Consider the following 26,802-nt stretch of genomic DNA (forward strand, 5'->3'; position numbering starts at 1 on the left):
GGACACAAGTTCGAAGATACAGGCATAGATTAAGTTTCTCTGGTGTCACGATTCACTATTACATCAATTTTCAATTCCAAGTTCACCGCCCCTAGTGATCCCGCAGATTCCATACCGCTATACAAGAGTATAAAAATGCAATCAAACTTTTCATCCAAGGATTAAATAAATTGTAATTATCATTTTATTTCATATTTTTAGGGTTTTTTTTTCTCCGCAGTAAAAGAGTTTGACATTCTCTTAGAGATTACAGGGTCAAAGATCTTTTTCTTTTTCTTCCAATAACGAGAATAATTACTGATTGTTTCAAAATCGAGTGAAATTTTCTACTCCGTAATAATTAGCTATTAAAAACCAATTAGTTACGAGCGAAATATCGTCAAAGATACCTAACCTAACCTAACTTTACGGATACATATAGATATATATATATATATGAGAAAAGATGAGGAGAATTCACGGAGTTATGAAATAATCTAGATTCTTGAACGTCGCGCAGTACATTATATTTTCCAGCTGATGTATCGCAGATCCAATACTACGGTGAGTGAGGAGGGAGGGACCTGGACGGCCGACCTCTTCTTCTCTCCCATAACACGATTATTCAGCGAACCCTCTCTCTCTCTTCCTCCTTTTCTCCTGACTGTGAGTTCAATCGAGAAATATGACCGGAGACTCACCCTCCGATGCGTAATTGATAATTTATCCGTGAAGTTTTGACGCGGTCTCTAATATAGAACTGAGGTGCCCACTAATCTACATTTTTTTTACCCCACCTCCGCCTGCAGCGGGCTCTTGAAGTACTCTTTGGCATATATCACGATCAGTTTTGACTCCTTTGTTGCAAAGTAAGCGAGGAAAAGAGGGAGGAAAGTGAAGTGGAAAAATAGGAACGGTTCGTACGTACCGAGGTTCTTCCTACCGCTGCTGTTCCATTGTTCGTAAGCCGGATTTACCGTCAGAAGTTCGCACGCCGACGATCTCGAACCTCAAACGTCGGTGCGCTAATTTAACCGTTAATTTCCATCGAGATTGATTCGAGCCAATCGCAATCAGGACAAAATTTAGCATCCAAATATCCCCGGCTTCGATATCCAACCGGCTTGGAATCACACACCTTTGCTCAGGTCCCGCCTTCCCTATTTGCATCTAATGGACGGGACTCGTCTCGCTGCAACGTTTTCGTACCAACTGATTTATACGGACGCCCAGCGTCTTCGACCGATTCCATTTCGTCGACCGCACCTTCCCTCAAAGACGAACTTCGCTCGACGCCTTTCCGAGACTTTAACAAGCAACGATTTTCTGCTTCCATACTCGATGCTGAGATTTTACAAATCTGTTGACCAGCTTCGTCGCAAACGCGTACAAAGAAAAAGTTTCCGTGTATCGAGTACAGGTCGATAATCCCGGCTGGTTCGGATCTTGTGCTGAGAAATTTGCGTTACTTTTTCATCGTGATGTATATTATCTCCGATTGTTTCGTCCGCTTGACTTGTCGTTGTAACGTCCCGGAATCGTTCTTCCGAAAGTTTTCATCCCGTTATAATGAGCACCCAGGTAGACTGATGCAGGGAGATGCCCATTTTTCATGACGTCATGAGGAGAGCGGAGGCTTGAAAGATTGGCTTCACTTCCTACAACACCGGACTTGCACATCCACCTCATATGTTTAGTGGCCTGCGGCTCGTTTGTCCATGTATTTTTTATGCTTCGCAGAGAAAAAAAATCATCCCCATCTCGTACATCAGTGCGAATGCTTTGTTTTACCCTTCTTCAATATTGATCCCAACATCGCACCCGAACTGGGAAAGCGCGTACATATTTTTTTGTTACCTATTGCCTTCGAGATTTTTTTTGCAATCCTTAAATATCAAATGGAGAAAAAGTTCCAGTTTGAAAAACGGAAAAATCGACACGAAATCGAAGATAGTAGTCGATGAAGTTTCAATATGTCCAGTTTATGTCTTAATACCAAAAAGGTCGAAAATGTATGGGCTATGGTACCAGTTTATTTTCCACGACAAAGTTCAGGATAAGAAATGAGAGCGTACGATATATACATACACATACGTATATATATATCGAGTCGGTGGAATCAAACGGGTGGAACTGGCGTAACACCGGAGGCATCGTGAAAGCAGGGCAGTAGCCGTCAGGTACTCTGAGAATCTCCCCAGGGGTGGTGGTCCATCCCGGATCGTGTAGAGGTCCGTGGAGAAGCGAAGGGGAGAGACGCCGGTTGGTGGTGGCTGGCCTGTGGCTATGAATAACTTAAAGCAGCAATGTTGTCCCACACACGCGCCCCCCTGCAGCCCCTTGGCTCGTACGCGAGGGTGATACGCCGCCGAGGTGAGTGTGTTACACCCTGGCAAGGGTGGCGCGGTATGCGGGGATGTAATGTGTACACAGTCCCATGTATCACTGCCGCAGAGGTTTATGCCGTACTTTGCGCGCCTGGTCGCGCGCGAAATGTTTTAAAGGTGAGAGATGCGTTTCGAGGTGACCACTGCCGTCGCGTCCAGGGGCGCGATGCAAAGGGAGAAAAATCCCGGTCGCGCTATTTCTGGACCTTTTCACAAACCTGGAGGATTTTCATCGCCCGTCCAACGATTCCGGATGAAACACTTTTCGCATAGTTTTACCTTCTTCTCGCAGTCGCAACTTTTTTAATCTTCTCATACGCTTGTCTACCCCGTTTGAAGTTAGTTTTAGATATGTCAATTTTCAAGTTCGACAACCCGTGCGGTTGAAGCATTTTTTTCCGTTACCTGATATGGCTGAGAACATAAATGACTTTGGCCCTCTAGGACTTGACATTTTTTTAATTAGCGAAATAAAATTGCCGAGATCAACAGCCAAACGGATTGTCCCAATCGATTTTTATGTGGAAATTCGTAATACAACGTAGGTACCTAAATGTTGAAATAAAATAAAAAATTTTAATCCGAGTGAACGGATGAATGTCAACACGGCATCTGCACTCCGTGTAACATATTTGTCGAAATATCGACTATTATTGACTCGTTACACCTGGGTTAAATTTGACTCAGAGTTAGCAGAAGGGTGACAAGACGGTGCCTATTCACCTGAGATGTGGTAATGGCTGTCCATAAGCAAAAGTCAAAGCTGGACCAGCCTCAAGATCGAGACGACGCCAAAACAAAATTTATTGCAATAATATTGCAAGAGTATGAGACAAAACAAGTTGCGGTTGAATTCTTTCATCTCGAGAACTGCAGAAGGCCGTACCTTTGACTTCAGAGTGTCAATTTTCAAGAGAATGTCGTGCAGACTTAAATTCTTCACCCGACGTTTCGGAATTACGGAAATTTCTCAAATTACAGTTTCAGTGAATAAGCCTCGCGTTTAATTGTAAGCATAATACATTGCGACGCAATTCTCCAACGTGGTGAAAGGAACTCGTCGACGAAGGCTGTACCCCAGGGGGGATTCTATCTTCTTCTGTCATTCTTCACTGGATGACGCATTTCTCCGATTCGTTATTAATTACCATACTGCGATTGAGGATAAGTTCAATCGGAATTAACGCGCAGTATGCGTAAACAACATCTGCTGAGAACTTCCCGACAGTGACGACCCATTAACCACACAGTATCATAAGTTCATCAGCCGCACACTCCCCATTGTCCAGAAGATGAATTTACAATAATCAGCACCAATCAACACCCTAATTACCTGGACAGCGGTTACACCTGGTTTATATAAGCACGTTATTGTCGAACCGATACGATGGAATGAATTTTATATCGACTAACCAACCGCGACATGTTTAACAAACTCTTACGTCTCAAGCCTGACCTTGCAGTCTGGAACAATGTCTCCCATACCACAAAGCATTGTGACGTCGGTGTGCGGGTTAGATGTGTACGGGTGGTGGCCGGGTTATTAGAGATAAATTAATTAGTAACCAGGTACTTGATTAGAAGGAACCTTCCTCGCCACCCTCACCAGCAAACACTCGCGGCAGTGACGCAACACGCGCGTTACACCACGGAACTTGGTGTACAGTGACGCCTGATGGTCCGTCAAGTGTGAGTGTCTAGCCGTGCCATAATGCTCTCTGGATCCCGACGACTCGTCCTCAGTTTGGCCAATCGTTAGGGATTTGTGTGATCATTGCTGCGGTTTGTACCCGGAAACATTTTCAGTCGAAGGTACAGCTCTATCAGACGAGTCGTCCGTACCTTCAAATCTCACCGTTCTTAATTTCAAGGCAAAAGCCTAGACTCGGACGAATTGAAGCCAGTTATCCGCTTCTTTGATGTTGACGGTTTTTTTGCCTCTGGTTTTAGTTTATAAACGGAAGGCTTTTGTGTTTACACACATTCGGTGTAAGGTTGCGGATACGTTTTAACCCACTTGAGAAACCCGGTTACGTTTAGAAGAATGATCGAAGGTGATTTTCGCTCCGGTAGAACTGGCAGTTGGAAAACACGGTCTTCTAATTGAAAACTAAGTACAGTATTTCAAACCGCCGTAAACTTATAGTGGCAGTGAATTTGATTGTGAAATAAATGGGGGAGAGAAGAGGACGTTTCAACACGTTACGAAGGGGGAAAAAAAATGATACGGGATAAAGTAACCCTTCGCTAAAATTATATTCCGGATGACATAGCGAGTCGACTTTTCATTTGAAAAAATACATTTTTCAGCAGGTATATATGCCGTGCAATTGGTCGAGGGGAACCCGGAAGAACCGGTTGAAGTGAGGGATGTAACTGCGTGCGGAGAGGAAGATAGAAAAAAGCGAGAAGGAGGGGGGAAAAATCAAACAAAACACCGGACAATATTCAAATTTCCTTCTGCAGTTTCGTCGGGGGATAATTCAGCGCGAGGTGGTATCATGCCACTGAGTGTATTCGTTTACTTATTTTATTTTCATGCAAACGGCTTGTCACGCGATGCGTATAAATGTCATTTAAGTAACTCACACGCAGCCCGTGCTAACTTGACTAAGGGCAAACAAACTACGACTAGAAAGATCGTACGATCTGATAAAATAGGTGTCTGTTGACAGTTGGTACCCATTTAGTGCTTGTGCAGGATCTGATTTCACAGACACACGTATTTGCACGATTACACGTTAGCCTTAAACTGTTTTTCTCTTCCTTTTTCCAATGTGTTTTCACCTTTGAACAGTCAAAACTAGCCGGCATAGTATCAGATTGTCAGATATTTTTATACGATATGATCACTCGAAAAGGTTAATTTCCCCGTTTTCATTTCTAATTAAAGTACTTATCCGCGGTTCATTTGAAACATGCAATTCTCGGTTCTCCCGATTTAGCGAGGGACAAAAGCATGGCAGGAAATATTCAACCGTATAAGCTACCCACGGCCCGTTAGTCGAGATATCCTGCAGCAGAAATGGTTTTAAGAGAAGGAGTAAAAGATATGATATCCCATGTCCCGGGGTCAAGCCTCGGGGAAGATACGCGTCCATATATTTTACGATCTTCTTTTGCTTCCCTTTACCTTTTTCTTCTTCTCTGTTTCTTTTTATCTTATGTTTTTTTTTTTTTTGACATGTATACGTATTTCTGCCGCCGCTGAGTGGCGGACCAGATATCGCGTCAAGTTTGTTAGCTCGTTTGTCGCCTGTTGTAAAATACGTTAAAATATGTAGAGTGCGTATAATGAAGGTATGTATTATTAACGACCCTCTATATGTATACCCACATCGGCTGGGCGGGACCGTGCGTAACGCCGAAATGTACGCATGTACGTACGTATCGTGGGAAGGGTTGAAGCGTGCGGGGGAGAAACGACGTAACGCAGCGTAATAAACCAGATATTAAGCACCCGGGGTCGTTCGTTGACGATGCTCCATGTTCCATGCCGTGCAAAACGCTATTCACCGTACACACGAAAGCGTTGCAAAGGTGCCAGAATTGCACGAAATTGGTAAAAAAATAAATAAATAAAATAAATACATTTCGGAAGTATCATGTCATCTGGAATTTTTGAATGTAGAGAGAATATATTCATGACTTGCCGTATACCATGCGCAGAATATAAAAATCTTCTCTTTGAGACCACGAATGAGGTGAAAATCCTTTCAATTCGAAATGTTTCGGAATATTTCAAAAATTCACACGCGTCTCATACTTCCTCGTACATACTTCACTGAGAAAGTTGAAAAAAAAAAAAAAAACGTGACAGAATACGGACAATGAAAAGTATCGATTAACCTTTTAATTGGTACAAATGTTCCTTCAATTTGGCACGTGACGCGTGTATTGTTGGGGAGTAAATGTCAAGGGTTGGAAGTGGTAGTCATAAATCAGTTGCAATGAGCGAAAACTTTTATAACGGATGAGGGGATGCCCAACATGGCGGAACGAATAGCTTGATAATTCTCGGTTCACCGTTTATGTTTTCGCTTCGAATATCGCGCTTCTTTTACTTGTGACAGGTATCTCCTTGTTCCTTGTGTTTTGGCTTCTAAAAATTTTTAAAGAACCCTTGACAGTGCACTTCGTGTGCTGGAATACGCTTTACGGGGGCAGAAAATTTCTGTTGCATATACTACTTTGGGATCTGGCGCACTTTTTTTGTTGGCGTTACTACAAATTTGTAACTACAACTTTTTGCCGAGGTAAATTTAACTGTCGATATAGTAACTTGGATCACTTGGAAAACTGTTTTAGTCCTCTATTTTGCCACCGAGGTAGTGAATCCAACAGTATTTTTTTCCGTTTAATCGTTACAAGATGAAATCGAATATGGAAGTGACGGGGTGGAATGCCCCATACACGCAGTGTAACATGAAATTTCGAGGAGAGAAGGAGCGACGTTGCAATTAGTATGATTCAATATTAGTGGCGTGAAATTGTATACGGGAGTTTAGGCGGATGTTTGAATTATGTAAGACGGCCTAGGCCCCGCCAGGAGCAGCAGGAGCAAGACGACGGTGGTAAACGTAATATCCAGATTTGATGATGAAATTTACTAGGTAAAGCAGGGCTAAAGTAACAAATCTGTACCGTATCTCCGGGGATTCCGCGCAACCTACCTGCGGGATGGAAAGAAAAAAGGGAAATAAAAAAGAAAAAAACAAAAAGAACCGACGAAGGAAAGTAAAAAAAGAGGAAAAAAAAGGAGAAAAAAGTTTGTGCATATCCCCGAAGGAGTCTGAGACGAGACCGCGGAAGAAGTCAAGGGAAACCCCGTCGCGAGGGAGGAAGGGAAGAAGGGAAGAAGGGAGCAAAGTGAGAAGGAAGGAGACTAGCCCAAGGCTCCGGCATCAGATATGTATGACGACAACGTATCGATATGTTTCGAGGCCCCGCGATACCGAGTAGCGATATATATCGGGATGCTCGGCTGTGCGTGATTGGCCGAGTGGAGGGAGCCTTGCGAATCCGAATTTTCCAAATCCCATGGCTGGCATAAATTCCGCCTCGCGCACTCGCGGATCTGTGTCACATTCCCAGACCGTCATTGGCTTCAAACTTTTATCTTCCTAGTTATTTACGGCCAATAAGAATCTTCGTAAAACTTACGGGTTATGGATGACCTCGTTTTAATCTGCGATCGAAAATCGAGAGGATCCTTTTCCCGCGTACCTCAAGTACTTCTCATCACCGCCGACTACTTTTGCATTTTAGAATCCGATCTGGAACACATCTATGCTTCGTCGTGGCGTTTTGGATGAGAACGGCAGTCGAAGTGTCATTCGTTTCTTCGGTGTAGATGCTTGGAACCCTTTCATCGCCAAATGTGTTTTACCAGATGTACCAGATTCTGCAAGTCAGAACCATTAGCTTGAACCGTCGCATGTGATCATGATTTTTTAAATCTAGGGTCGATCGTCAGACGAAACAAAAGATTTTACAGCAGGAATGAAATTTATGTTAGGAGACACCGAAGATTTAAGAAATTGAAAAGACAAGGTGTGATTTTCACAATTATATATGGAATGATCAACGACGTTTCAGGTGACGGAATGAAAGTGCTTAAAAGACTATTAATTCTTGACAGGTGAACGAGTGCGAAACGATAGCTGTGAGGAATAGCGGAAGAAAATTAAATAGAGGGGAGAAATTTCCTTTGAGGATATTTTAGATGATACCGCGATTGCGGGTCGTTTACATGCCGGGGTGTTGAAAACGCGTCAACTTATTCAATTTGGTCTTCCTTTAGAGTTTATGTTCGGAAACGCGAGATGAAAAAGGAAGTGAGAAAAGCGAGTGCAACGCGAGGTAATGGAATATTGTCTCAAAGCCTTCGGCATCGGGCGCAAAGATAAATATATTCTCACCCCGTGACCCAGTGAGGCGAGGCAGAGCGCGTGTCTCAACGACGCGAACCTGGGCTCGTGAATTATCGGTCGGCAGTTTGACACCGCGAGCTTGCGGACGTCGACGAAGTCGAGAGGTAAGCGAATAAGCCGAGTCGAGCTAAGGGTTGAGGATTCGTGGAGCGGCGGAACGGCGGAACGATGGAACGGAGAAACGGAGGGACGGAGGAACCGGGAAACGGAGCCCTGCCACCTCGGGATTTATATTCATAACTTTAATACGAACCACGCTTCGCTGCAGTCACGCCGCAGCACACGGCTATAATTTATGTATTTCTTGTTGCCCACACTCTTACTCTTCCTCTTGGTAAGTACAACGGACTAGAACCAAGGCCTATTCTCCAGCCTAGGTACGCCCCTTTCATACGTGATGGCTCACTCGATCCTCGCGAGATTACCGTGATTAACCCGCTTTTTCATTCCGGACTTACCTCGACGCGACAGTCTTACACATTCAGCATATATGTTTTATGTTAGCGCGTAGTTTTCGTAGGGATTTAATGAGCAGAATACCAAGGCAAGTTTATGACGGACGAAGGTGAAAGACAAAACCATAAAAAGAAAACTCACTCGATTGCACATGCAAAGATGAATTCGGTCTACTTTGAACCTCGCTGCCGATGTCAATATTGCGAATGGCCGTCAATCAGTGACACTTTCGCAAATCAAGATTTCGGACAGTTCAACTTTCTTTATTTTATCTTCGCATGCTTGAAATTTCGATGTATCGGCCATTCGCAATATCGTCCCTTCCAAGTTTTGACCCCCACCTAAGCGAGGAATGACGAAATGTGTTTTAATCCGTTTTCATAGTTGGAATTGAAATTTATATCGGTACACAATGTCTTGGATGGATGTACTTAGGTAGGATTGGGCATAACCTAGATGCTGAATGTACACAACGAGCGAGGGAGTGTAAAACCCTTACGTTAAGTCCTGATGGGCCAGCAGCCATCTCCAGGTTTAATTACAGATTCTAAACCCATGCGAGAGATTCGGATATTATTCGAGTGTTATTGCAGTTTTAATGGGCAACCCGTATCACCCTGCCAAAGCAGCGCAGCTTATCTCTAATTTGCATCAAAATTCACTCTTGGCCATACCTGTATTGTTGTTAGCGAAAATTATACCCCATTGTGGTATCAAGTCATGCATACTGCTCGCGAGTACTAAACCGCGGACATTCATTTTTGTAATGTTTATGGGCCATCCAAGGCGTGCAGAGTAAAGGCTCATCCGCAGACGCGAAAACTGGAATAATCCCCCAGATGATCACGCTTGAAAAGTGGAAATTGAAATTTCTGCTTGACCCTGACTTTGTTGGGACTACATTCCACACCGTCAGCTAACAAAAAAAACCTTTTTAGGTTTTCAGCTAGCAATGAAATGCATGTGTCGAAGTTTGGGTATCGATGAAGTAGAAAATGAGACTTTTCGTCGGGGTATAGGGGGTGTTAGGTTGACGACTGAAGGAGAAAAGGGATCGGAAACTGGAACAGCTGAAAAAAGGAAAACATAAAGAGGAAAAATAGAGGCAAACGAAACGTTTAATTTACTCTCTTCAGGAGGAGCCAGCCTAGGAGTTGCAATTCTACGAAACTCAATGCTTGTTAAAGCCCTGAGCGTGATCACCGATTTGTATAACCTTAATGGCTGACGATTCCCGTCGACTGGCTGTATCTCTTGTTAAAGAGGAGAAGACGAGATGAGAATTTATCGTCGGTGAACTTCCGGAGTAGGAAAACTCCCGCCGAGCAAAGCAAAGCCAAGGCGAATCGGGCCGAGGGACGACAAGGTGTGGGGTGGAAATAAAAAGTTTAGGGTCAAACGTGCGGGGGTCTTATTGCCGCTAAATACCCAAAGGATGGCCGTCAACTCCGTACGTGACGCACCAACTAACAAACAACCGTCGGAATTCTAATTTCGCGAACAGATATCGAGTACAAAATGTCACAAATGGTCGACTCGACCCCTGCTAAGCCTTTCGATAATAATCGAAGGTTAACGAAACTCGATCTCTAGCAGTAAATCGATCGCTTCACCCATGCAGATTCCGCGATGAGCTGACCAATGTTTGATCCTCAGATTCCAGCACACGCCTCAGGCACATCGTTGTTCGAATCACAGGCCGGGAATTTGGTCCAAAGAGGGGTAAACGACGTTGGGCAATCAAAAAACTCTTTCAATTTTCGACTGTCAAACCGGAACAATGAATTAAGAGGAACACACTTTTGTATTTGATTCCAAAATCGGATCATGTCTCAGTCGACGGGACTGCCAGCCTGGTCACGATTTATTTTTTCACTTCGCTTTTACTTCCCCATTATTTTATCCGGCGCGTTCTCTTTCTTTCCTGGGATGTAAATACGAGAGAGTGAACTTGACTGAATTTCAATATGCGGTGGTAGGTAGGTATAGCCAGGCCTGCGGGGCAACCAGCTAGCTCTTAAGGTTACAAACTCAGCTGAACTCTTGACTCAACTATCGGATTGATTTTAATATCAACTTTGTTCCTCAACTCAACTACGACGTACTTTATACTTCTCTTCTTCTTCAACGCCTGTAGACTTTTCTTTATATTCCATTTTCAAACGTTCCCCACGATCGAGGTCCTTCAGGCCGTTATTAAAGCAGACATACTCAAGACACGTTGAACCATCATCTCTTGAACCCAAGTGAGTGTTCCGTACCAACAATAATTCATGAAAAAAAGAAACATTATCAATTACCGTTCTTAATCTCAGCTAGTACGGCTCAACGAATTACACCTTTCGCAACGAACACCTCTCACTCTATTTTCATTCCTCGATTCATCCGAGGGTAGTTTCTGATTCGCCGAACTATACCTCAAATGGCGGAGTTATACGCATCGCGTTACATCCGACAGACGTAACGTCGTACCGCGGTGATTACAGTGATTGCCGTTGGAATCGGACGTAAAATAATAATATAATTATTATGCAGGCTGTAAAACTGGTTGTTATCCAACTATTTCCACAAGCTGTTACTCACCCCCTTATATAGTAGAAGCTGCAAAGCTATTTCGAACAAGACGGAGCGCCGGGGTGTGCCTGTCATAGCGGAGGCCGACTGGAAAGTAATCGGTTCAATCTGACGTCACAGATTCGTTGCTACCGTCATAAGTCGCAGAGATTTCTCGATAATTCAAAGTGTCGGAACAAAGCAATAGCTTCGTGCACAAGAATATCGTGTGTCACACAAATTCAAGAGATACGGAATAACTCGGTCGAACGAATTTTGGGTATTTAGTCGAGCAGTGAGGAAGTAATACGAAATTCTGTTACATTCAAACTTGAAACGTCACGGATGGGAAAGCTTAAATGTTTGGCAAGGTGGCATGAATATTAATTTACATATATTCATAGACGGAGAGCATAGATATAGCGACAATTTTCTTGAGCAATAGAAAACTCGGTCGAAACTGTATTTACTTCCTTCCTTCCATCGGCTGCTCCGCGCTCTCGAGTCTGGAGTCTCGAGTCTCTCGAGTTAGGGTACATAAACGGATTTCCATAACGTGTAACATGTTATGTATCATCTGGCTCCAACGGTGCGAGGGGTCTGAGTTCTGATATTTTATAACGTCCCTTCTCGTCCCGAACCGCGCCTAGCAGCTCTACAAGGCCATCCAAAATAGTTCCAGGTTTAACCCAGGGTGGGAGTGTCGACGGTCCACCGTAAAGTATGGGGTGTATGTATCACTAGCACCTTCTGCTTCTATCTGTTCCCTCCAACTGGCGTTATACCTTCCTTCCAAAGGAGAGTCACTTCGTGCACGTAGGCGTTACCAACTTTGTAATACAAATTGCAGTTTCGAACTATTTTAACTTCATTTAAATACGAAATGGTGTTGGTAGGGTGAAGAAGAGTTGGCAACGGAATGAAACGATTACCTAGCCTAGCAAGACTACCGCACATTTTCACAGAACTCGGCATCCCACATCTGTCACCGATTCGGCGAAGAGGCCATTAATATTTCCCCTCCTCGAAAGATCACTTTATCTGATATTCCAGCTACGTCAGCCGTGCACCGTGACTATTATTATAGTCAGAAATGTGAAATGTGGGGGGAAAAAACGACGAATCAATCAATACCATTTCTGCCATTCGATGTTGATTTTCTCCTCTCGACGAAGTGGGTGAAATACGATCGCAAATTAAACGAGCCATTTCGATGGCGGGTAATTGCGGGGTCGCGAAGAAATCCCTTTGTATAAAACGGTCGGTGGAATCAGGGGTACGAAAACTCAGTGAGAGTAACCACTGCGCCCCTTAACCGTTTCGCTTAGTTGAGCAGTCGCGGCACGCGCTGCTAACTGGATGAATTCAAATCACACCAACATCAGGAGAGGGAGAGGAAAAAGCGGCAGAGAAAGGGAGCAAGGAAGAGGAAGGGAAATAGTTATATCCTCTTTCGTAGCGGGCTGACGGGGTTGGAGAAGGGGATGTTTTGTCATTAGGGGGTACGGCGAGGAGAGGGAACGGAACGACGAGACGGAGGAGGGCGAGAGGCTCGAAATCTAATAACTTACCGAGATTCGTTTGAAGAGTATTAGTACAAGTTATCTCCTTTGTACCGTGGAACTGATGAGAGATTGAGGGTGGCGGTGTTACACGTTTGCGTAGAATCGATTGCCTCATAACTCCGTGGTTTCGTACTGCCAAAAGGACGGAATTCCCCCACGCGGAAATAAGCAAATTTTTACTAACTTTTGTTATCATTTCTTGTGGAAAATGCTGGTGCTGTCACTGTGGTAATTGAAAGACGTGCATTCTTTCCCCGTGAGATAGTAATCAGCCAGTCCCAGTTTAACTAGGATTTCTTAACATCGGCAAGGCAACAAGTATTACTGAAAACAAGTTTCGTGAAACCAGGCTGCACGCGGAGGCGGAGCTGGAAACGGGCACAAAGTTATAAGGACGGTGTTAATCCAAAGATAACTTTAATCAACGATGCAACAAGCTGCGCTGCCGGGGATGAAAAGGAGATAAAAATCAGGGAGACCGAGGACGAAGAGTAAGAAAAAAAAAAACAACAAGAACCGGTTAACTGCAAAGTGAATAACAAACTTTGCTACAACGCTCTTTACAACGATATTTTTCTTTGGTGAACAAAATCGTTGAGCTGCGTAATATCGCATGCAGTTTATGATTAACGGCTTTTACCTGCATCGTTGCAAGACAAATTTCAACTTAGTAATAAACTTTTGAAAATAACGGTCGAATCGTTATTTCGTAAGCGTAATTAGGTGTATAAAATTTGATGATAGTTACGGTGACTGATTAAAAAAAAAAAAAAAACCTACGTTAGGGATACAAAGGGCAGAGTGAAATCCGATAGATCTTTCAGCAGAAAAGAGTCAGAAAAATAAGTTGCATTTTAGTTGTAAGGGATGAAAGAGATGGCTCAAGTCGAGCTCACCTTAATAACACTTTTCAACGTGCAGGCGGAGCTTGTCTGCACATATTAAATTCCGAATCGCATAGGTTTATACTCCAACCCGAATTGATTATACACAGAGCGTTCACCGCTGCAGTCCATTCAGTGTAAACGGCGTGGAATAAATTTGGTAAATTGTCGTTGGAAATTCTTTTCATAAAATTACTCTGAGATAGAATATTTCTCATGATTTTTCTGCGCATAATACTCTCATTCAATCCAGGGAAGGTAAAAATAAAAACATTCAAACCTAATTAAGCCTCAATGGTTTTCAGAAACATTAAAAATTTACAATATCCGAGATGTCAAAAAAAAAACTCAAGATTCTTTCCGAACGATCTTGGCTTCTGAGTTGGTTTTCCAATATTTTTCTCTGAAATTGAATTAAAGAAACATAAATTTTACGAAAATTTCATAGGTTTTCCCAACAAGTTTTGCAAATTTTCACTAGGGATTTGCTACAAGCTGATGCAACAGTTTTCTTTTACAATTGAGAGACGATTAGTGACTAAAAGATATTTTCATGGAAACTCTTTGTATCAATCTTTGTAATACCTGTTTGTATTTTGGTTTACACGTACCTAAATTATTTCGGTATGCATTGACCACACAGCGGTATAGCGACTCCGCTAAAATTCCATAAATTGTGTCGGACATTGTCGAAATGCGCGAGCTTTCCTACCCTTGAGCTTTAGGAATGCATACCTAAACAAGACTCTCTCTCTCAATCTTAAAGGGGACTTAGGACAACGAACACTCTGCGTAAGATGCGTAACATCATCACTTCGGTATCTAAAGGTTGAACAATTAGCGAGTACAACCAGAAAGAAAGAAAATTTTCCTAGTATGTGATCCGAATTTCACAGTAAGTTGAGACATATTGTGAATGGTTTAACCCTAATTGGTCACTTGCGGTGAATATCACCCGGAACATGTTTCAAATTCCTCTTGGAGTTCGTTGGTACCTTAACCTTGCTGATGTTTTAGAATATTTAAACGATCAATTTTGGGGAGGAAAACTGAGAGAGCTTTTACTGCGATCCTTAAAGAGTACCTAGATATTTTATTTAGATCATTTATCAAATTCATTGTTGTAGCAGGATATCACTTTTTCGGGGCTGGGTTAAATTTCTTCCTGTGTGACCGTTATGCGATTCTACTGAAGTGTGATCAGTTAGGATTAAAAATATTCAGTTATATTGTACAAAATTTCAACAATTTGAAAAAATATTTTTTTAACTGGTGAACGCACAACAGATTTCAAGGATAGTTAACCGACCGAGTAAATAGCAGAAAGAATCAGGCAAAGGGCAATTACTTCAAGCTGTTGAGCTTTAATAATGTAACATAGAGTTGATCTGGGATAAAAGTCGTCTTCCGATGAAAACCGACTTTCATAATTAATTATGACATTGTACGAGGCAGTTTATTCACTGCCACCAGATGGCGTCTGCTCACAAGCTCACGGACGCCGATAAGAGAATTCGACGAATGTGAAAAAATGAAAATGAAAATGATTTGACGTCGAGATTCGGATGAATTGAAAGCTTTGAAAGACGTATAAACCTTAACTCGCAGTACCGAATGAATCGGATAATTTCTGATGTAATAAAAAAACAAGGAGAGCCGAAGGAAACGCGTACAGTTTGGTTTTCCCTGTCTGTTATACGGTGTTCGCCTCGCTTCGGAAGCGTCGGGGTTGGCACGATCTCTGCATACGGAATATCCTCCTCGAGCTCCCTTATCGCAAGATCTCCTCGAGTTTCCCGAGCAGCCCGGTTGCGCCCGGTGTAAGCCCGATGTAACATCGGCTAGCAGTTAGCACACGGATGGCTCGAAGGGATTAGATTTGATTACCACGCCTAGAAGCTGCCCCTCACCTGGCGCCGACGATCCTCTTCTCGCCACGCCTCGCTTCTCGCCGCCCCGGCTAGCCGAAACCCGCGCCTTATCCTGTCAGAAATTACCCAATGCTACGTGCGTGTCATGAATATCACCGGGATGATATAACAACGCTGCACTCGCCAAAAGGACGGGAGTAAACCCTCGGCTTAAAACGCTGGGCTTATTTTACTACAATCGGTGTGGGCTGTTCATCCTCTCGACTGTCCGTCTAGACGAGCGATCCGCCGAATCGGTTCGTTGGTACTCGACGATTTACTGCCGAAAATTATTGTGGGATAAATCATAGGAGGTTGTGGCCGAAATCAACGTGTAATTTCTTACGTTACGAGAAAAATATTTAAAGAAACACGAAACAAATTACAAAAGCACGAATCATAGAATATACTGGATCAAGAGTCGTATACAGTCGACTAGATCATTTTTGATCTAGTATATCCAATGGTTCGCGTTTTTGTGATTCATTACGTGATTTTTTTTTATACATTCTCTCGAACTTTCAAGGTAAATTATGTGATAAAATACACGCTAATTTCGGTCATAACATTTTATGATTTAAGACATGGTCATTTTCAGTAGAGTATCTACAAGGAGAAGATATAAATGAAACAGGTTGGGTACAATGTGAGAAAAATTCTGTACTGGGTAATTTGAAGTCAATCAATCTAACACTATTTGATGACGAATTTCCGAATTTAATACAAAAATTGTTATTCGGTGGTTCACGAAGTTTAGTTTTAGTCAACCTTAGCACCATTATTTTTAACGGTGTGTAATAAAACTAAAGTGCACGTTTCGTTTAATTGAAAGCGAGGAAAAATAAATGAAACATACGTCTTCCAAAAATGAAAACTTTTCTTATTCGTAATGTCACACACTTCGCTCCTTAGAAATCAATTGCTTTTGGAAATAAATAAGCTCAAGTACACAATTTGCTTGCGTAAAGTGATTCCAAGATGAATCGTTATTCTATCAAATCGGTATTTTGGAACTTTCACGCGATATATCTCGAGTAAGAATTGAAACGATTTTCAAATTCTCAGATGATGGAATAAGCAGAATATATATATATATATATATATATAATAATAATTCACATTAAAGCAATAAAATATCTGAAGGGATTCTTCTTCAGCGACATAGGTGCAGGGTATTTAAAAGGTAAAAAATATAACAAAGAAAAAGAAATTTTACGCAGACGTAGATATACCCAGAGTGTATATAATACATACTGCACGTATATTTCCATTGGCAATATCTTTGATTTTATGTAAAGAAGTAAAGTCATATCGAAGCCTGAGCAGTACATCGTCCTGGTTTATGCGACGGTCGTGAAATTCGATTGAAAAATATTATTCAGATTTATTCGGCTAACCTGAAATAACAGATTTTGGCTGAGAAGCCGTGTCTCTTGTACCAAAACAAAGGCGCCACCCCAACCGTGGGGTCCACGGGTCACAGATGCTCCGAGAATAACGCCCTGTCACAGCTTATTTCGCTGCGAAAATATCGCCTATAGCGTTCTACGTGAGTCTCAAAAATCAATTACGTCATTCAGCCGCTTCTCTTTTTTTTTCAATCTTTCGTTCTTTTGCTTTTAGCATTGAAATTTTCAAAGTATTTTGAGACAATTTAGACGCCAAATTATCAGAAATTAAAATGACTTTCACTATATGAAACTGATTATTCAATCGATCGTTTTGAGTTACGACAAAAACGAGTGACCATTGATTTCTCTGACCAGTCTGGTTGAGCCACTGAACTCACTTTAGAAACATATAATTTAAATACATGGCGTTTAATGTCGGATGAATCTGATTCATCGTTCAACGGTGACATGTAAAATTTTCAAATTGAAATTATATTTCGCAGACGTACGAATCCGCGACGGTTTCGACTCGAGCTACGGAAAAGGGTGGGCGTAAGGCACTCGCGGATAAAACACTAATGCAAAACGGTCCGAAGCTCGTAAAAGCACGTTGAATATAAAATATAAATTCATGGTGGCCAGGTGCTCAGTTTCTGTTTATTATACCCTCAACATTTGTGCGTGTGTGTATATGTATACGTTTAAGTCAAGGGTGGGTTTAGAAAGCTGACGCTGTAAGCCAAGTGCAGTGCTGGGCGCAGTTTCCTTCATCCCCTAATCCATGAGGGACTGGGAAATCGCCGTGTTGAATGAAAAAAAAAAAAAATTTCCCTTACGCGATTGGTGAAGATTTGTTCGTTCATTCCTTCTCTTTATTAAAGCCTCATTGTTAATTTCTGCTCATCAATTTTGCGAACCCCTCTCCAAAACATCTCCTTATATTTACGTAATTTTTCTACGTATAAGAATTCGAGCGCAGCGAATTTTCATATGTTCTACAATTAATGAATCTTGCAATGCAAATAAGTGAGAGCCTCTGTTTCTCGAATGATAATGATAAGAAAGTTTCGACAAAGAATAACGTGTTTTCAATTATTGCGAATACATTAATTAGCGTGAAAGGTATAACGGCAGAATTTGAGGGGGAAAATAATTTTCCCTGTAATCGTACGCGCGTACATATGTGAATACAGTGAATTCACTCCCCCGATTCGGGGTAAAAGACCGAAGTAAACGGCTAAAGAGCGGATAGTAATTAAAAATAATAAGAAAAAGTAATAAGGAATATTAAATAACATTCACAAAGGAGGAATAACGCATTTGTTGGAAAGAAATGAAACGCATTAATTAAACCAGAGCGTTCCATCGGCCCCTCTAATTAAATTTGTCCAAAATTAAAAAGTAAATTATAACTTTACGAAAAAAAGGCAAGAGCAAGGAAAAATTACGTGGTACAAAAAATCGCTTTCCACTTTATCCCTCTCCTTTTCTCTCTTTCTCTCTCTTTCTCTCTGCATCTCGTTCTCATTCGCTCTTATGTTTATTAAACTTCGAAACGATTTAAAGATTTTCAATTGAATTTAATTTTCAATGTACAAAGTATTAACCCTGCATCGTCTTACCTTTCATTCCACGTCTGAAATTATGTAAACTCTCTCGTCCTCTCTCTCTCTCTCTCCCCTTGTCTGTCTTTTTCTTCTGCAGTCCCTCGTATCCCACCGCCTAGAATAAAGCAATTAAAAAAAATTTACTACTTTATCTTGATAGCTGAGAGAGCTGGCAACTGTTTCAACTCTCCTTGATCAAATACTCATCTCTGAGGTGCCTCGCCTCCCCGCCATTTTCCCACAGTTTTCATCTTATGCTATCCAACAAACGAATCTGTCGCAAGTTTTAACTCGTAAATGAAAATATTCCGGCAAACTGTTCATTGGTGTCGAATTTTTGTCGATAACGGCGCTAAATTACCCACCGTGATCGTAACGAATTCTAGTGCGATTTTTCAATCCATATCACTCTTCGATAAAGAGTAAAAAATTCCTTTATTCAAACGTTTGTCACGAGCCATCGAAAGCACGTAATTGTCCGCACGCGAATTGGCATCGCTTACGTACCAAGGGAATTGTTTCCTCAATAAAGCATGTAATAACTGGGTACAATATCAGATAACAGACCGTCAGTACTGAGTTAGCTGCAGCGACGAATCGGTAGTCCGTGAGGATTATCGAACGACCATTTCACCCCGATTTGTCCAATAACAGTTGAGCTGTAAAATGGTGGAGGCGATGTTCAACAACGCGGATTCTATGCACCCTGCCAATTTTACCGTGACGTTTCTCTGTCACGGAATTAACACCTCTGGATTACGCGCCGCGCTACAATTAACCGATCTCAATTTGACGTTGTTTGTTTGAAAACATTGCTCCGTGCACCGAAGAAACAGCATAAACGAGGCTTCAGTCGACCAACGCTGTGGAGTCTTAATTAATTATCTCTTCACAAAATTGATTTTAATGGCCGTGATGAAAAGATGCGCCTCTTTGGTTGGAACCTTTTTACCGGGTTATCTTTACATCCCTGGAGAAGCCGTTCAAGGGACTAGAGTCATCATTATTTATCTTTTGATCCTGAGCAAAAGTCTTCTGTATTTTCGAGTTTTCTCTAAGTCGAAATTCAATGTTTTTTCTGGCTATCTTAGAAAAAAAATTAAATAAACAATGTGAAACGTATCGAAAGAATCAAACCTTAATTCAAGATTCTGATGATTTTGATAGCACCATTAGTTTTCGCGTTATGAGTTATTTTGAAAATTTCATCAGTTTAATTTCCTAGCAAGTGATTTTTTCCTGATGTTTTCAGGCCTTCGGGTGATTTAGCTTTCACAGCCAGTCTATAAATAGCGACTACTTGTAGTATATTTATTTCAGCACAATTTCAACGAGAATCAATCAGTACACAAGTAACACGAAATATGATAACAACTTCAAGCAAAAATCCACTACAGTAATTCGAAAATGTTGACTTGCAGACAAATCCATTCAAATACTTATACTTTATCATCTCATTTCTTGAATAACAACACAAATGAAAATTTTGTGTAATACTTCACAGCAACTGGTACAAAATCCGTCATTTTCGTATGTAAATTCAAGTCACACGCGTTTGTCCAAACTTAACATGATAAAAAAAAATCCGAATAAATTTTATCTCTAACAAGTGAAATTTGTGTTATTCATCTTCCTTCGTTCGAGCTTAATTTGTGCGACCTTATACAGACTTAAAATATTTGAAGAAATTTCACATTTTCAACGGTATACAATGGTAGTCAGTACTCTCGATGAAGTGAAACCTTACTAACGACGTAAAATTTGATGCCTTTTTACAAGTGTTTCCCACATTCTAAGCATCACCAAAGTCCTAAACTCTATTAATCAAAATACTGATAACAATGTAATAATAATCTTAAACCGAGACTCTTTGTGAAAAAAAAAAAATCTATACAAAACGTGTATTACAATCGGTGACAATTTTCAAACAAAGAATCGATACACCCTGTAAAATAAATGGATTAATTGAACGAACCGAGAAAACAATATTCCAGGAACAGTCGCAGCCGCACGTATCCAACGTTATATACCTAATATATATATATATATATACATGTACATAGATATATATATATATACATATATATAAGGCGGTATTTTCCGGAGAGTTCACCCCATTAAACATTTTTGCTATCTTGCCGGGATCTGCCGGCGAAGAGGGGCTAGCGGGTGGAGGGTGGAAGGTGGAGGGTGGAGGGTGGCTAGCTAGCCGTCGGCACCTGTTGCTTTTGCAGCGTTATCCCTGGCGCTCCTCTTCGCCACCCCATCCGCGAGCCTTCTCGCTCTTTGGCCCCGGCCGCCCTTCTCGCTGTCTCTTTTGCGGACTGGAGGCGTCGAAAGACGTCTCGAGAGCTTAAGACGCGTAACTCGAGGCCACTTATACGCGTGTCCCGTCTCGCCTCGCATCAAGCGGAATCAATTGTCTTCGAGAAGCCGCCGAGTTAGTTGCGGAGGCTTTTTGTCAGATGCGGACAGAAAACGGTCGATTGAAACGCGTCTCTTATTTTTCTCCCCCGAAAATCTACCCTCGTAAGGTGTAAGGTGGTATCGGTTAGACGATTCCCCGCGGAACTATGATTATTTTTTTCTATATTCTTCGCTTTTTCTTTGTACGAAGTGATCGAAGAAGAGGCAAAACGATTGACGGACTCAAGGAGATGAAAATTACGATCGAAGTACTTCGTTTAGGATCGCTTTCGCAGTTTCGACTATTGAACACTGCGGGCAGAGGGAATCAATTGTTCTTAGAGATGATTGCGAGTATCAAACCCACTTAACACCGCTCTTAGGTATTCAAAGAATTTTTTGAAACTACCATCGAACGTAAATCCAGATCACTGTTTTTCTCAGATCCTAAGCCCATAAAAGAAGAATAAACCAGAAAAATTTCGCGAAATGTCCGTCAATTGCATAACGACTATCGAAAACGATACAATGATAATGGTGAATTAAAAAAGATAAACCCAGTGAAAAGTGATTCGAAGAAAATCAAACCGTTATCGAAAGATTCCGTGTACAGTTGAGGTGCAGTGTGAACGGATGAGCGATCTAGGCGACGATTTCCCTGTGGGGGTTTTGCTATCAGCTACGACGTCGGAGACATCATGGCTTCAACTGGCGGGGTGATTCGATGGGAATCCGGGAGACAATCATCGGTAGTCCAATGTGCCGAGCAGCCTTTCACCAACTCCGGCACGATTCTGTCTTACATGCTATCCGCTTGTCCAGCACAACATCATCCCCTATTCACCCTGTGCATCTCTGCTACTACACAGTGTCGCTGATCCACGTAACCATGGATATGCTGATAGAACCTCAAGCCATGTTACACCGGAGCTAAATAGCGTCATTGTACAGCTGGCCAGATCATGCTGAAGCTCCACGACGCCTTTTGCAGTTGTAGTTAATGCGAGATCGGCACCGCTGTTTGAATCGGAATAGCGATCGCTGAGCTTTGATAATGATTTCTAACAAAACACCGTCTACCCGAACTTTTGTATAATCGATGTTAGATAATGAAAGTCATATGATTCGATTGGACGGGTTGAAAATTGGGGAAATGGGTGTTTTGGCTAATTGGACAAGCTACGTGACGAAGTGATCGAGTTAGTGTTGGAATCGCTTGTACAGACTTTTGGTGAGATAAAAATCTAATGGGGAGTAAAATCAATCGAAGGTATAGAGTGATTTGCATCGTCTGGCGAGGGAAGAAACAATTCCTGGTCGCTCGGGGACCATTAAGAACACGCCAGTCACGTTTAGATAAGACCTGATTGTGCGCGAGGCAAGTTCATCTCCACCGAAATAGCACTCGCGCGAACAAACAAGTTTCCCACCCCGCGAACTTCGGACAAAACTTGAGCCGCTGCTGGGAGCAGTTAGTCGTTCGAGACTGACTGGAAGTGACGCGCGACTTGCCGCCAGCCCTTGGTACCGATGTTATCTGATTGTACTGCGCGGTAAAAGTGTTGACCAATTTCACCAAAGCCCGGGCTTTTGCTCCTCCTATGATTTCTCGGAAAGAGCATCACGCCACCGCTTTGACACGAGAGATCCGCGTCAAGTGGAAGCTAAATCTCTATTCTGAAATCCTCTCTCCCGGAGTTCCGCGATTGCGTTATTAATTCTGAAATTTCCAGCAGGAAAGAAGAAATTGAAAACTGAAAAGCGTGCAACTACCATGCGCGAAGCTTCTGCTTCGACAATTAATAACCAGGGGAAATCTACCAACGAGGTTAACCACTCTCATACTGATTCAACGGAAAACTTCAAAGGAAACTCTGTTTATTCGTCATCGCTAGCTGAACAAAATCCTGACCGACTTTCTTCCCTGATTAGCAGTCTCTAAAGGACTTGGAACCATTCGAAATAACTCGATGAGTGTGTTCCTCGGAACGCTCAGCTTGATCAGCACTGCAATACGAGTAAATTGATCCAGTTTCAAACCAAACACCTTCCCTAGCTCGGCAACTTCAATGCTGAATTCCAGCCCAACACCGCCGACGGCGAAACGAATGAGTCTCCAGACCCGAGACAAGTTGAGTAGATTTTTTTCCCTCCAGACTGAAAGACGGGCTTTAGTGTCTGAGGACTCGGCGTCGAACCATTCGAGGCTTCTCGACGTTGGCGTCGCGACGGCCTTCCCCCTGGTCCATCGAGCTCTTCGGTTGAGTATTGGTACAGAGAGAAGAGACGAGTCACGCCGAGGCTATAAATACACCGACACCACCTGCACCTAACGTCCGGCTCTGAACCGAGCTCGGACGAATTCAACCGAGGAAAACCGAGCTCGACTGTGCAAAACGACGCGGTGCAAAAGCTTCGCTTGCTCCTTTTTCTCCGGGATTTATTATATCCGCCGTGTAACAACCCCGGGGTAAAAATCAAAGAAGAAGAAAAAAAAAGATGAAGAAAGACTAAAGGCGACAATATAAAATGAGACGCTCGAGCTCGGTTTTGGCTCCGAAGCCGCAGTGCGCAGAGTCAATTGAAGACTCGTCGCTCTTTCTTTCAATCTTGAGATAAAAGCCCAGCTCGAAGGATAATTTTCATTAACTTACGGATGTTTTCCCTCTTTTTTTCCGACGCGGAAAATTTGTCAGCGCTCATCGCGCGGCGGATAACCCTTTGCATGCGCTTAACACGGTCGTTTGGCCCATTTTCAGTAAACAAACACCCTGCACCTATCTAACGGGGAACAGAAGCTCGGAGGAAATAGAAGGAAGGGCTTTCCGCGCACACGATGCTCTCGCGCTCACGTGCGTGTTAATTAAACAAAAACCCCGGGACCAGAGCTAATTAGAAAGGGGCTCTTGCTTTGCCCTCGCTGTCTCTCTTCTTCGCCTCGGCTCTCTATAATTCAAAAACCTTATAACCTCGCCACGCTGCCTACCCAGGCTGGCTTCTTGATAATCCGTACAATTATGTCAAAGGTTGAAGAAAGCGTGAAAGTCAAAGGTGAAACGAGTGAATAAGTAAAACGTCACCCAAAAACGAATCGTTTCCATGTGAATCCCGATCACTTTCTATCCAGAGTTCGTGACGTCGAATCATGCACGGTGTAAAATCGATGGATTTGTATGTATCCGACGTCGAAACGCGTGAACCTACTTAGGCCGTTCAAAATCGTACGAGAGCCGAGGTTCGACTCGACGCTCCTCAACCATTGGTTTATGATTATATTCAGACACGTCGGTTGTCAATGAACAATAATCGCGCCTCAGCGTTCCGCCCGCAGATATTAGACGCAAAATACAGGTATTAGTGTGACTGACACCTTAAAGCGACACGAGCACCGGCTTCCGCTGCTTTGACTCGTCGCCTTTCGCGTGCCTGCATACATCTACAACGTATAAGAACACACGGTGTCGGAATATAATGGCCAATTATTATTTGGAAATGATATACGATCGGTGCATATCAAAGGAGATGGTTTGCGTGTCTTTCCTCCTCCCTTTTCGTGCATTTATACACACGAGACACAATATATCCTCACGTGGTCGGTCGAGGCTTTCGTCGGACGAAATAACTCTGTATAATTTCTATACCCTTTGTTTGAAAACTACCTAAAATACTTCGATTGTCCCAACTCACCGCTGAGCCAGGTCAAGGGCTCCGAGACAAACCAATCGTTGGACTAGGATCGTTCAGCCGCTTCGTCGACAGTGCATGAAACGTCTAAAAAAATGATTGGAAAAGTGCGGAGCAGCTTAGAAAACCACAGAAATTATCGAACGTTGAGCTTTAATAAGGATCCGGCCCGAAGCAGTTGGGGCTTGCCATATTTCCGAAGACTTACCGTACTCGGATATTGCACTCATAGTATTTCGACTCTCGATTTGATACTTCGTTGCTTTACATCTGAGGCACTGCGAGATTACATGGAAATTCTTAGGACCCTGGATGGTTGAATTTATTGTTCACCGTGTGAGGATTGAACAAACCCGGAATGCCTGCTTGCTACGAGTGAATTATTCCCGTGGATTCAAGTGGCAGCGTCACAATTTCATTAAAGGTTATAAAACGTTCAAATTCAAATACACAGAAACTGACAATTATGCATTTACGTGTGCAAACCTTTAGGTCAGTTCACCGACTAAATACTGCGAAAAAAAAATATTGAACTTGTAGTTTTAACACTGGAACCAGTCGAAGAACTACTCTCGGTAGACTTATTTTAAGTAATGAACGTACATTTGGAAAGTAGGTATCATAAAAAAATAAAGCACACACTGTGTGTATTCATAATGATTCTAAGTTTCATCAGAAAACATTGGAACACCGAATAGTGCGAAGAAATATTGAATTTCGAAAAAAAAAGTGAGGTTATGTTGCACGATCTACGCACGATTATCATGTAAACTGGAAGACTTGTTAACTTCAAGGCAATAAAATAATTTACAAACAAGTATTCTTGGATATGTTATTAAAGTATCAAGCATTATTTTCGTTGTTTTAATGTTTAAAAATGTATCAAGTCAAACAATATCAAAACGAGTAAGTGACTCAAAAGTCTGCACGGAAAATCCACAATTTATGTAAAACATAATCTGTTATCCGAGACAACTGGTTTCTTTTTTTCTCTGGAGTGAAGGGATGAACGAGTTTATCACGCGGTTTGCCCCCTTGATTCCGTGATCGGAGATGGCCGGAGAGAAAGAGAAAGAGGAAGGGCTGGGGTCGGGGGGCGGGGGAGGGGGGGGGGGGGGGGGGGAAGAGAGAGATTAGGACTATTGAAACACTCCGGCACAGAGTCTCTGCGGTGTTCTCCGGATCCGCCAGCGCAACCGCAAACAAACATTGTGCGGGAACGGAAGAGCATCTGTGATCAGATTAGTGGTGGACAATGGCGGCACTTCCGGGTGGTTAGTCTAACGCTAAGCTCACGGTTACAACGCGCCCTGGTAATTGCACCATCGGATTTCACGTTCTGCAGGACCTGCATCGTGATCTGGACGAGGAAACGCGCGTCAGTTTCCACCTTGGTATCGGTTCAATTTCATGAGTATAGCAATAACTTGGGGTGTTCAACGAAGAAAACTGCGGCATGAATTTGAATCGTTCGTTTGAAGCCAATTTTGGTAAATTAATGGAAGATATCTTGTTCATATTCTCTGCAAACTCAAAATACGGGTATTTTTAAGAAACTTATGGATGTTAGAAGCCTTGCTTATAGGAATTTCGGCAAATCAATTAATTCATTGTGAAAATTCATGTAAACTGTTATTCAAAATTTGTGGAGCTTCTTCATTGAATTGAATTCATTCCATTTTATTGTTACTTACAACGTGGGATGAGAACCAAAGAATTCTATAAACAGAGACGTATTTATAAAATTTTAGGGGGAAAATATTGATCTCAGATCAGTGTATGAAAACTTATGTTTGCTTTTGAAGCTTGTATTTCACTTTCCTAAAGTATGAAAAGTAATGTTTCTAAACTTGATTATCAAAACTCGGGTCAAGTGTTCATCAATGCTCGAAAACTGTGCAGACAAATTCGAGGAGGCTGTCAAAACATTTCAGAAATACTTTATAAAGGAATAAAAATCGCTCACAGCCACCTAAAATAATGTGAACATTTTTTACTCCGTGCGTTCGAACGAAATTAAATCTTCGGTAGAAACGGGCAGATTCTT

At 42.2% G+C, this 26,802-nt stretch overlaps 1 protein-coding gene across 1 annotated transcript in view; it reads left to right on the plus strand.

The window, feature by feature from the left end:
- Window positions 1-26,802, plus strand: part of Scgdelta (sarcoglycan delta) — a 169,735-nt gene that overhangs the window by 84,261 nt on the left and 58,672 nt on the right. The gene's annotated exons all lie outside the window — the stretch shown is intronic.

This window comes from Neodiprion pinetum, chromosome 6, assembly GCF_021155775.2.
Source record: "Neodiprion pinetum isolate iyNeoPine1 chromosome 6, iyNeoPine1.2, whole genome shotgun sequence".
Taxonomy (NCBI): Eukaryota; Metazoa; Arthropoda; class Insecta; order Hymenoptera; family Diprionidae; genus Neodiprion; species Neodiprion pinetum.